The sequence below is a fragment of the Oxyura jamaicensis genome, chromosome 1 (genome assembly GCF_011077185.1).
Source record: "Oxyura jamaicensis isolate SHBP4307 breed ruddy duck chromosome 1, BPBGC_Ojam_1.0, whole genome shotgun sequence".
NCBI lineage: Eukaryota > Metazoa > Chordata > Aves > Anseriformes > Anatidae > Oxyura > Oxyura jamaicensis.
The window spans coordinates 197,326,664-197,336,188 of record NC_048893.1 but is presented as its reverse complement, the minus strand read 5'-3'; the positions used below and the strand labels follow the sequence as shown (position 1 = coordinate 197,336,188).

The following is a 9,525-nucleotide window of genomic DNA, read 5'->3' as shown; positions in this document are numbered from 1 at the left end:
TGGGTGGGTGGATGGATGGATGGGTGGATGGATGGGTGGGTGGGTGGGTGGGTGAATGGATGGATGGATGGATGGATGGATGGATGGATGGGTGGATGGGTGGATGGATGGGGGTGGGTGAGTGGTGAGGAAACATGTCCACACTGCAGCTCCATGGTTTGCCACCTTCTGAAGGACAATGCAGATGTTTTGAAACTAAAAGGCAGCAATGTGAACAGAAGTACCCTGATCACAAAACTCAACTTGTCAGAGCCTCTGCTGGAGCCTTCTCTGAGCCTCGCATTACAGTCAAATCCTTCTTGCTACCTTCCTATGCTTGAGACTGTCAATCCATATATTCAGACAACCTGGTTTACACCAAGAAGTTCTGTTCTATTTTGATGCCCATATGAAAAAACATTCAGACTCTTTAAGTATAATTTCAGATATTATTTATTAGAGCTAACACTATAAAGAAAGAGAAAAAGTACAGATAATCTTACACTACTTCAGATGCTGGGAACCCTGAGTTGCATAGCACTGAGCCTCCCTCAGATTCTCACACTGCACACCCTGCAGAACCCTTCCATAGACAAGGTTCCCCAGTTTTGGTTATTCATGCTATTACAGGATTTTCACACAAGGATATAACTCTATTCATTATTTCTAGTGGGGCATTTACATGAGAAGTTGTCACTGCACTTTTTAACTAAGACAAGGCCACACAGGTGGTGTAATCACTGGGGCTAAGTGAGAACTGCCTGCAGGCTCCCCTGTTACAGAGCTGGCTACGTTGATCCTGTGACCAAGAGATCTGTGCAGCATAACACATGCAGTATGTGCAGCACAGCTTGACTCATGGCCCTCCACACCCAGAAGAAACCCTCCATTCATATCAGCTTGCTTTAACAATGAAAGAAAATCTGGCAATCCTGGCACAGACTTGCTCTTCAATCCTCCCTATCTCTTCAAGTGCTGCATGGACTGCCACACCACAAGAAAAACACTGTAATGAGGTTGCTGCCAGTGCTCATTCTTCTTTTACAGGTCTCTGTCTCTACTGTACTGGAGCTTTTGCTTTCATCAACATTTTCCTTTTTCACTTGTGGTGTGGGAATTTTGTTTAAATGTGTTTGCTCTGGCACACAGAAATGCGTCCCTGTCCATCTTGTGGAGCCCAATGCAAGCTCTGCTACCAGCTGACTTCCTTGTGCAGACTGGCATAAAATGTTTTGGTCAGATAGTTTGTCACTGTCCTGGTTTCAGTTAGGACAGAGTTAAGTTTCCTCCTAGTAGCTGGTAGAGTGCTATGTTTTGGATTAGGATGATAAGAGTGCTGATAACATGCTGATGTTTTAATTGTTGCAGAGCAGCGGTTACACTAAGCCAAGGACTTTTCAGCTCCTCACTCTGTCCTGCCAGCGGGCAGGCTGGGGGTGCAGCAGGAGATGGGTGCAGCAAGAGCTGGGAGGGGACAGACCCAGGACAGCTGACCCAAACTGGCCAAAGGGGTATTCCATACCATCTGGTGTCATGCTGAACAATATATAGGGGTGGCTGGCCGGGGTGGGTGGGGCGGCTGCTTGGGAATAGGCTGGGCATTGGTCAGCAGACAGTGAGCAATTACATTGTGCGTCACTTGTTTCATACACATTATTAGTAGTAGTACTACTATCATTATTATTATTATTGTTATTGTTATTATTATTTTCTTGTCTTAATAAACTGTCTTTATCTCAACTCACAGGCTTCACTTTCCGATTTCTCTCCCTCATCTCAGAGAGGGAGGGGAGAGGGTGAGCGTACGGCTGTGTGGTGTTTAGCTGCCAGCCGGGTTAAACCACAACAGTCACAAATCACAAATTCAGACAAATGCTTTGGTGAGTAGTCTCAGTTATGAAGTACCAAGTCTTGTTTCCAATTTTTTAAAATTGAATGTTTGAATTTTCTCAAAGTTTTGAATGTTCAAATGTTAATAAATTTAATTGACTGTTTCAATTGACATGAAATCCATTTGGTTTTGTTGTTTTCTCTTTTTTTTACCTTTTTTTACTTTTTTTACTTTTTTTTTTACATTTTTTAAATTTTTTTTACTTTTTTTTTACTTTCACTCAAGCCCAATTCAGGTCATAAATACAAAAAATCAGCTGTTTGAACAGTTCTGCCCCTCAGGACAACAAGAATAGTTTCTTTCTATAGCAAGTCTTGGCCACCGAATTTTCACACTCCAGTTAACTCCTACCAGAGTTAAATGAAAATCGATTTTCTCTTGCTCCACTGCCTTTCCATGTTACTCTCTTGCATTTGCTCAGCAGCATAAAGAAGCTGTTCAAATTATGCTGCTATCTGTGACTTAGGTAATTATCTTATGATGAAACACTTAGAAGTCTGCCTATGGAGTTGTTCTGATTCAAGCTAGTAACCTACATGCCCTTTACTTCTGCAAAGCTATAACACACATATTTGGTCTCTGGATAACATAAATTGAAATAACATTAGGTCTGTTTGTTAAGCAGAATCTTCCAAAGTGGCTCTGCTGATGCACTGGTTTCAGAGCCTGGTCTTTCAAGACGTCCTGGGTTAGGAAACACTTTGGTGTTTTCTGACAGATTCATGGAGAAACTGAAGTTCTTAAACAGTTGTGCTCATGTTGCATCAACTATTTAAATCTGTTACGTGTGCCTAACACAGGAGTGGCTGAAGAAATGTTTGGCTCTAAACAGTGTTGTACAATTCATCACATCCTTTTGAATTGCTCATTGTCTCCTAAAGCTGCCTGCATGCTGCAGACAATTAGACTTATGACCAATCTGTCTGCATCACTGATCTGCCTAAGGACCAGGCAGCAGCTGTCACATCCAGCCTCACAAATGTGTTCATAGAAGCAACAAAGTCCACACACTTTTCCTAGTGCCCTTAGTGTGTCTAAGGCTTCCTGTAAATGGCAGATGATAAGATCAGCCTCCAAAATGGAGAAAAGGGAAGAGAAAGAGGAAACTAAAATTATCAGCTCTGTGCTCAAAGCTTTCTCTCATCATCAAGTCTATCCCATGCCAAGAATACTGTGATTCTGGGCCCTGGTGGATAAATTCCCACTGACTCAAAAGGGAAAAGGGGTCTTTGGTTAAGATACTGGGACAGGTTTTAAGAGATTTCAGTTCAAGCCACATAACCACCCTGGCCATGCCTAACCAATACATTCTATGAAACACACTCTTGGGTATCAGTTTCTAGCACATTTCTGGGAAAAAAAAAAAAAAAAAAATGCTAGCTGTACTGTGTCTGGCTGGGATGGAGTTAACTTTCCCTGCAGCAGCCCATACAGTGCTGTGCTTTGCACTTGTAGCTAGAACAGCACTGGTATCACACCAGTGTTGTGTCTGCTGCTGAGCAGTGCTGGCACAGCGTCAAAACTTCCTCCCCCACAACCCCCAGGGCCATCAGGCTGGGGGTGGGCAAGAGGGGAAGAAAGAACATCACCAGAGCAGCTGACCTAAACCAACCAAAGGGATATTCCATACCATATGATGTCACACTCAGCAATAAAATGTTGGAAAAGGAAGAAGTTTTCTCGTTGTGAAAATGTCTGCCCTCCCGAACAATGGCTACATGCGCTGAAGCACTGCTTCAGGGAGATGGTCAAGCATCGCTCGTTGGTGGGAAGTAGAGAGTAATTTCTTTCCTCTCCACACAGCCTTTGATTGGTTTTTTTTGTTTGTTTGTTTTTCTCCATTTCTCCTTTTCCCTTTTCCCTGTAGTGAAATTATTTAATTAATATTATTTTTTCCTTAATAATTATTTTTCCTTTAATTAAATCATCCTTATCTCAACCCATGAGTTGATTCTTTCCTTTTCTTCTTTCCCTCCTCTTCTGAGGAGGGGGAGTAAGAGAGCAGTTGTGGTGGAGTTCAGCTGCCTAGCAAAATAAAGCCACCACAGTAGCCTGCTCTACTTGTTAATGAGAGCCCACGCACATCCTTTCTCATAGTGGAGGTGCCCCGAAGTGCCGTAGGCATCAGCTGTCAAACTATCCATACATACAGTAGACAGCATAGTGCATAAGTGGGGATACACCCAGCATTTTATCTTGCTCTTCAAGTGTTTCTGTGGACAAAAGGATATGTTCAACTTTTCCATCTGTGTATGCTCTCTGTAAACCTCATCTTCAACTCCTCTAGGGAGGAAGTTGGCAGACAGGAGGGAAATATCCCATACACTACCAGCTGGGCACAATTCTGATTTTAGACTTACCTTTCTAGAGGCATATTAACCTTTTCTTGAGTGATTGTGAGCTGGAACTTCTGTCATGCAAACCAATAGCAACAAAATGCTATCTCTGTATCAGTAACATAAGGGCTATTTAAAAGAGTTTATCAGCTGAATCATCCACACACATATCTTTTCACTGTTTTTCAAGAAAAGAATGTGCAAACAACTAAAGGTGTTTCAAATGCATTTAAAATAAAGATTAGCGTTGTTCAAAAATATGTTTCGAGAATAACATCCTGAAATCCTTGGAAATCTGGACCCTTTCTTCTCATCCTTGTAAATCTGAGTCACTCACATCAGCATTCAGACTATGCTTTGCTCCAATCTCTTCTCCAAATCATGATCATTTTGTTCAATGACAGAAGCAGCCCACCTCCTCTCCAGATGGGTGATTTATAAGAGTCAACTTGTAGCAGTGTTTGTTCTTAATTATTTTCTTCATCATAAACTACATGAGTCTGCAAAGATAGGAATTGTTTAAACTCTCAGATGGAAAAGAGACACTAGATTATTTGATGCCTTCCTGTATCAAATTTCTGTATTGTATTATTTCCTAAATGATTCAACGTCAGGTTATGAGCTGTACTTGTCAGGTGATTTGAGTCTCACCATCAGGAAATGTCTTTTTTATTGAAGTTTCATTTTGCGTTCCTTAATTTAATCTTATTACTGCTTAATTTAATCCTATTACCACTAGCTTGTTGCCTCTAGCCATATCCACACATCAGTACTGAAATGAAGAGTTTCTTTAAAACTTAAGAACACACATCATTTTATTACAGCTCTCAGAGCAGCATAATTTCCAGGTGGGGTTTGTTCCAGGGATGTTCTTCTCATGCATGGAGGGGATGGCATGCTAATGCTAGTTTACCTAAGCCAGTTAATTGGTGTTCATCAATTAGGACTATGTATGCAATTTTTCTGAGCACAGAGGACAGAATAGACTCAACACAGAACATCTATGATCATAGCAAAATAAAGCAAAAATTGGTTCCTTGCATTCCTTCTGGATATTTCAAAAATTCCCCATGGAGTTGTTCATCTCTGAGGTAGGATCTTGGGTTAATAGTTTAGATCAAAGCCAAGGAAGAGAAAAGGGGAATCAGAACAGAAATAATGTCTTAGATCAAAACAATCCTTTCTTCAGCTTTATTTCAGTGTTCTGTATAATTTGTTTCCAACTGCTATTGAAACAGGTTGGCTGCTTTTCAACAGCAAAACTTAAACACATATATTGTGTGTATAGAGAGAAACACACATAAATATATATTACATATACACTACTAGAACTGTAATAACAAGCATATATCAGTATCACAATGCCAAATTTAAGGTTACCCATGCTCATGCTGTGCTTGTGTTATGACTCAGTTTAAAATAACATGATCACAAGCTATTTTCCCTAAGACCTCTGTTCACTCAGAGCTGAAGTGTCTATCCTTGTTGCTTATGGAAGTGCACTAGCAGAATCGAGATGAGCTTGCAGTATCTTCTAGTCTCTTTGTTATCCAATATAGAGATAATGGAGAAAGCAAAGGCTTTAACCTAACCTCATGCCCTGCCAAAATTCCCACGTTGCTCTGGTACGTGTGCGAGTACCAGAGCTGCCTGTTCATAATAAGCTTCCTCAATTTTTCAAATTCAGCCAGAAACAGTATTTCCAATTTGTAAAATTTCAGCCCAAATGATTAAACCTAGAGAGGAAAATGATTTTACACCAGTAAGTGACTAGACCTTGGGATCAGAGACAGAGGGCTCTGGGTTACTCCCTTCTTTGCCACTGAGCAGGTACAGCACCTCTGAGCAGTGTCACACCATTCTTTCTCACTTTTTCTCTTCGTCAGTGGTACAAGCAGGCAGTGTTTCCACTTTGTTCCTGCTAAAAGACCTCACCTGTTGTACAAAGCCATGCTTTTTCCTTCACAAGGTTCTGATTTTACTGTAAAGTAGTCTGAATTCCACCTCAAGCCCTCCTCAAGCCAGCTTCTCTTTGGCATCCCCCTTATTTGATCTTTCTGGTCTTTTGATCTTGAGCACCATTTCTCTCACAGGCTTAGGTTTAAATTGATGAGTTACCAGGGTTAATTCAGAAGTGATTCCCCTGCCAAATCAACTTGGAATGTTTATGTAAGTTTTAATTAGAATTGCCTACTGTGGTGGGAGAAAGCTTAGTTTTTTATGACACCTATAGATACTGAGAAGCATTTAATTTCTGAGGAAGGGAACACAGGTATCCTGAGGGAGTCTGAAACACTGACTCAGCTCTATCCTTATATTGCCAGCTGGGAATCTCACTCTTCATGAGTGGAAGTATTCTTCATGTCCTTCTGCATACTCAGGTGGTGGTGATGTCAAATTTGTTATGCACATCTCCCAAAGTAACTGCTTCATCTATCTTCATATATTCTGTAAATTGAGCCAGTTTTTATTATGCCGTTCATATTTTCAAGCTCTTCTTCAGAACTCTGAAAACTGTATTTTTTACATTTTAGAAGGAGCTGAGATTGCAAACACATCACTCAGCTCCAAGAACAAGAAAGAGCAAATGACTGTACATTTCATTTTCTAAAGCTATGCTTTAATTTAGCCTTGAAAGGGATGCTGAAAGAGATACAACCTGGTTACTAAAATTATTTATAATTGGGTCCCATTAATCTTATACCTTGCTGAGACAACCCTATTGCCCCTAGCATGCAAAACAGTGGAACAACTTGGTTAGTCAGGTGCCTTACATTTTCTGTATCTGTGTTACCTAAAGTCTACGAAACTGTTGGAAAGGAACATTATAACCTAAAGTTAGGATAGACTGCTGATCAGCATAACATTGGAACAGTGAACTTCTGCTTCTTTAGTAGGATAATAAAAAACAAGTCTGTAGCATTTGCTTATTCATCCCCTTTTACAATCACTGCAGCTAACCAACCTGGATGGAGGTCACCAGCACAGAAATCCTTTGATAACATTGCTTGAGTGCCCTTGGCCAATAGTAATAAAAGGGGTACCAAATAATGAGAACTTGAATGACATTAGCAGAAATTTGGTTTCATGAGCATAAGCAATGAATTTCAACTACCATGAAACACTTCTGAGATTGCCACCAAATGATTCTAATAGTTCTGCAGTAAATCCATGCCTGATTTACAGCCATGCTACTGGGAACCAAATTTACCCAAATGTGTGTGTGTTTGCATCATCAAGTCAGGAAGTCTGTAATTCAGTTAGCTACTGAGTAAGACTGGCTCCTGGGGACTGAAGGTCAGGTGTGGGCTCTCTTATTTTGGTGGTTTAGACACTTCATATTTAATTAACACTTGTGTAAGATGACAGAGCTCTTCAGTGTAAACTGCTGTACCTGGAACAGGGGAGAAAAATTGCCTCATTTAACTCTGTTATGTAATTGCACATATGACTCGCTGCAGTCATTTCTGAAGGTCTGTGGCATTTTGCAGTTGGCTGTAGCGTATCTAACCACTATGGCATTGCTGAGAAGATAAATGTCCTTAAAGGCAAATGTAGTTAACAATACAATGGGTTGCAGGGCAGACGGATGAAATGAGCATCTAGAAATAAGCAGCTGCTACAGTGACACATCTCCCTTGACACAGCCTCGCCAGTCCAGGATGAGTATACCCTCTCTGCATGTTGAGAGAGCTCTAAATGGAAATGCCTCCATATCTCCACTTGTCTTGAAGCAAGAAGTGTACCTTTCTGAAACTCATCTCTTGATTTTTTTAAGATCCCAACTGGATTTACATTAACTTGCAACAAAATACATTTGCTGTGTTTCCAGGCTCATAAATACTTGACCGCTTTGTGAAAAGCTCTTAGATCCAGTATAATCTATTCAAGAAAGAATATCCATGAAAACAAAGGTCTGCAAGCTGTTCCCATGATACAGAGCACTGTGGCTGGGTGGGTGCTGTTTGTGCCTACCTAGAAATGCAGCAATGTCTATGAGGCCTCAAAACAGTATAAGTGCACCGAGCAATCCAAAGCAAAGTATTTTGGACTCCATCAAAATTTCCTAGCAACATCAGGAGACATTAAAATATATCTCCCTGGGAAATACCAGAAGCCAACAGCCATTTCCATAATGGCTTGTAATTTAGGTCATAGTAACTGGCAGCCAAAAGGGTTGATGCACTGGGGTGCATCAAGCACAGCACTGCCAGCCATTCAAGGGAAGGGGTTGTCTTGCTCCATTCTGTGCTGGTGCAGCCTTACTTCAAGTACAGGGTGCAGTTTTGGGCACCACAGTATAAAAAGCACATAAAATATAAGTGTCCAAAAGGGGGCTAAAAAGATGGGGAAGAGTCTAGAGGGCAAGACACATGAGAGGTGGCTGAGGTCCCTTGGTTTGTTCAGCCCAGAGCAGAGCAGGCTGATGGGAGGCCTCATGGCAGACTGCAGCTCTCTCATGAGGGGAGCGGAGGGGCAGGCGCTGAGCTCTGCTCTCTGGGGACAGCGACAGGACCCAAAGGAATGGCATGGAGCTGGGACAATGGAGGGTCAGGCTGGGTGTTAGGGGAAGGTTCTTCACAGGGTTCTTTACACAGGGTGGTTGGGCCCTGGGACCAGCTCCCCAGGTCAGTGGTCATGGCACAAAGCTGCTGGAGTTCAAGCAACGTTTGGACACTGCTCTCAGACATACGATCTGACTTTTTGGGTGGTCCTGTGTGGAGCCAGGAGCTGAACTTGATGATCCTTGTGGATATGATCTGTGGTGGTTTCACTCGAGTGGGCAGCCAAGTTCCACCACAGCCACTCTCTCACTCACCCTCCTCAAACAGGAAGAGGGAGAAAATAGGACACAAAAAGCTCAAGGGTGGAGATAAGGAGGGGGGAGATCACTCAACAATTATCATAATGAGCAAAACAGACACAGAGTAGGGAGACAGTAAGATTTATTGCTCATTACTAACAAGATAGAAAAGTGAGAAACAAAGGAAAGAAACAAAAAACACCTTCCCCCCATCCTCCCTCTTCCACCTCCTCCTCCCAAGCGGTGCAGGGGAACAGAGGAATGAAGGTTGCAGTCAGTTGATCGCGCTTCATCTCCACTGCTCCTTCACGGTCACTCTTTTCCCCTGTGCCATGGGGTCCCTCCCATGGGATGCTGTCCTTCCCAAACTGATCCTATGTGGACTTCCCACAGGCAGATGCTCTTCAAGAACTGCTCCAGATATGGGTTCATACCACGGGGTCCATCCCCCAGGAGCAAACTGCTCCAACCTGGGTCCCCCAGGGGCAGCAGCTCCCCCAGACCTTCTGCTCCTG

General features: G+C 42.2%; 1 long non-coding RNA gene across 1 annotated transcript in view; it reads right to left on the bottom strand.

The window, feature by feature from the left end:
- Positions 1–6,649, bottom strand: part of LOC118176542 — an 18,174-nt gene extending 11,525 nt beyond the window's left edge. The window contains exons 1-2 of the long non-coding RNA XR_004755469.1: positions 6,507–6,649; positions 4,279–4,280 (exon numbers count right to left, since the gene is read on the bottom strand). This is a non-coding gene — a long non-coding RNA (uncharacterized LOC118176542). The remainder of the gene's footprint in view (positions 1–4,278; positions 4,281–6,506) is intronic.
- Positions 6,650–9,525: the final 2,876 nt, after the last annotated feature.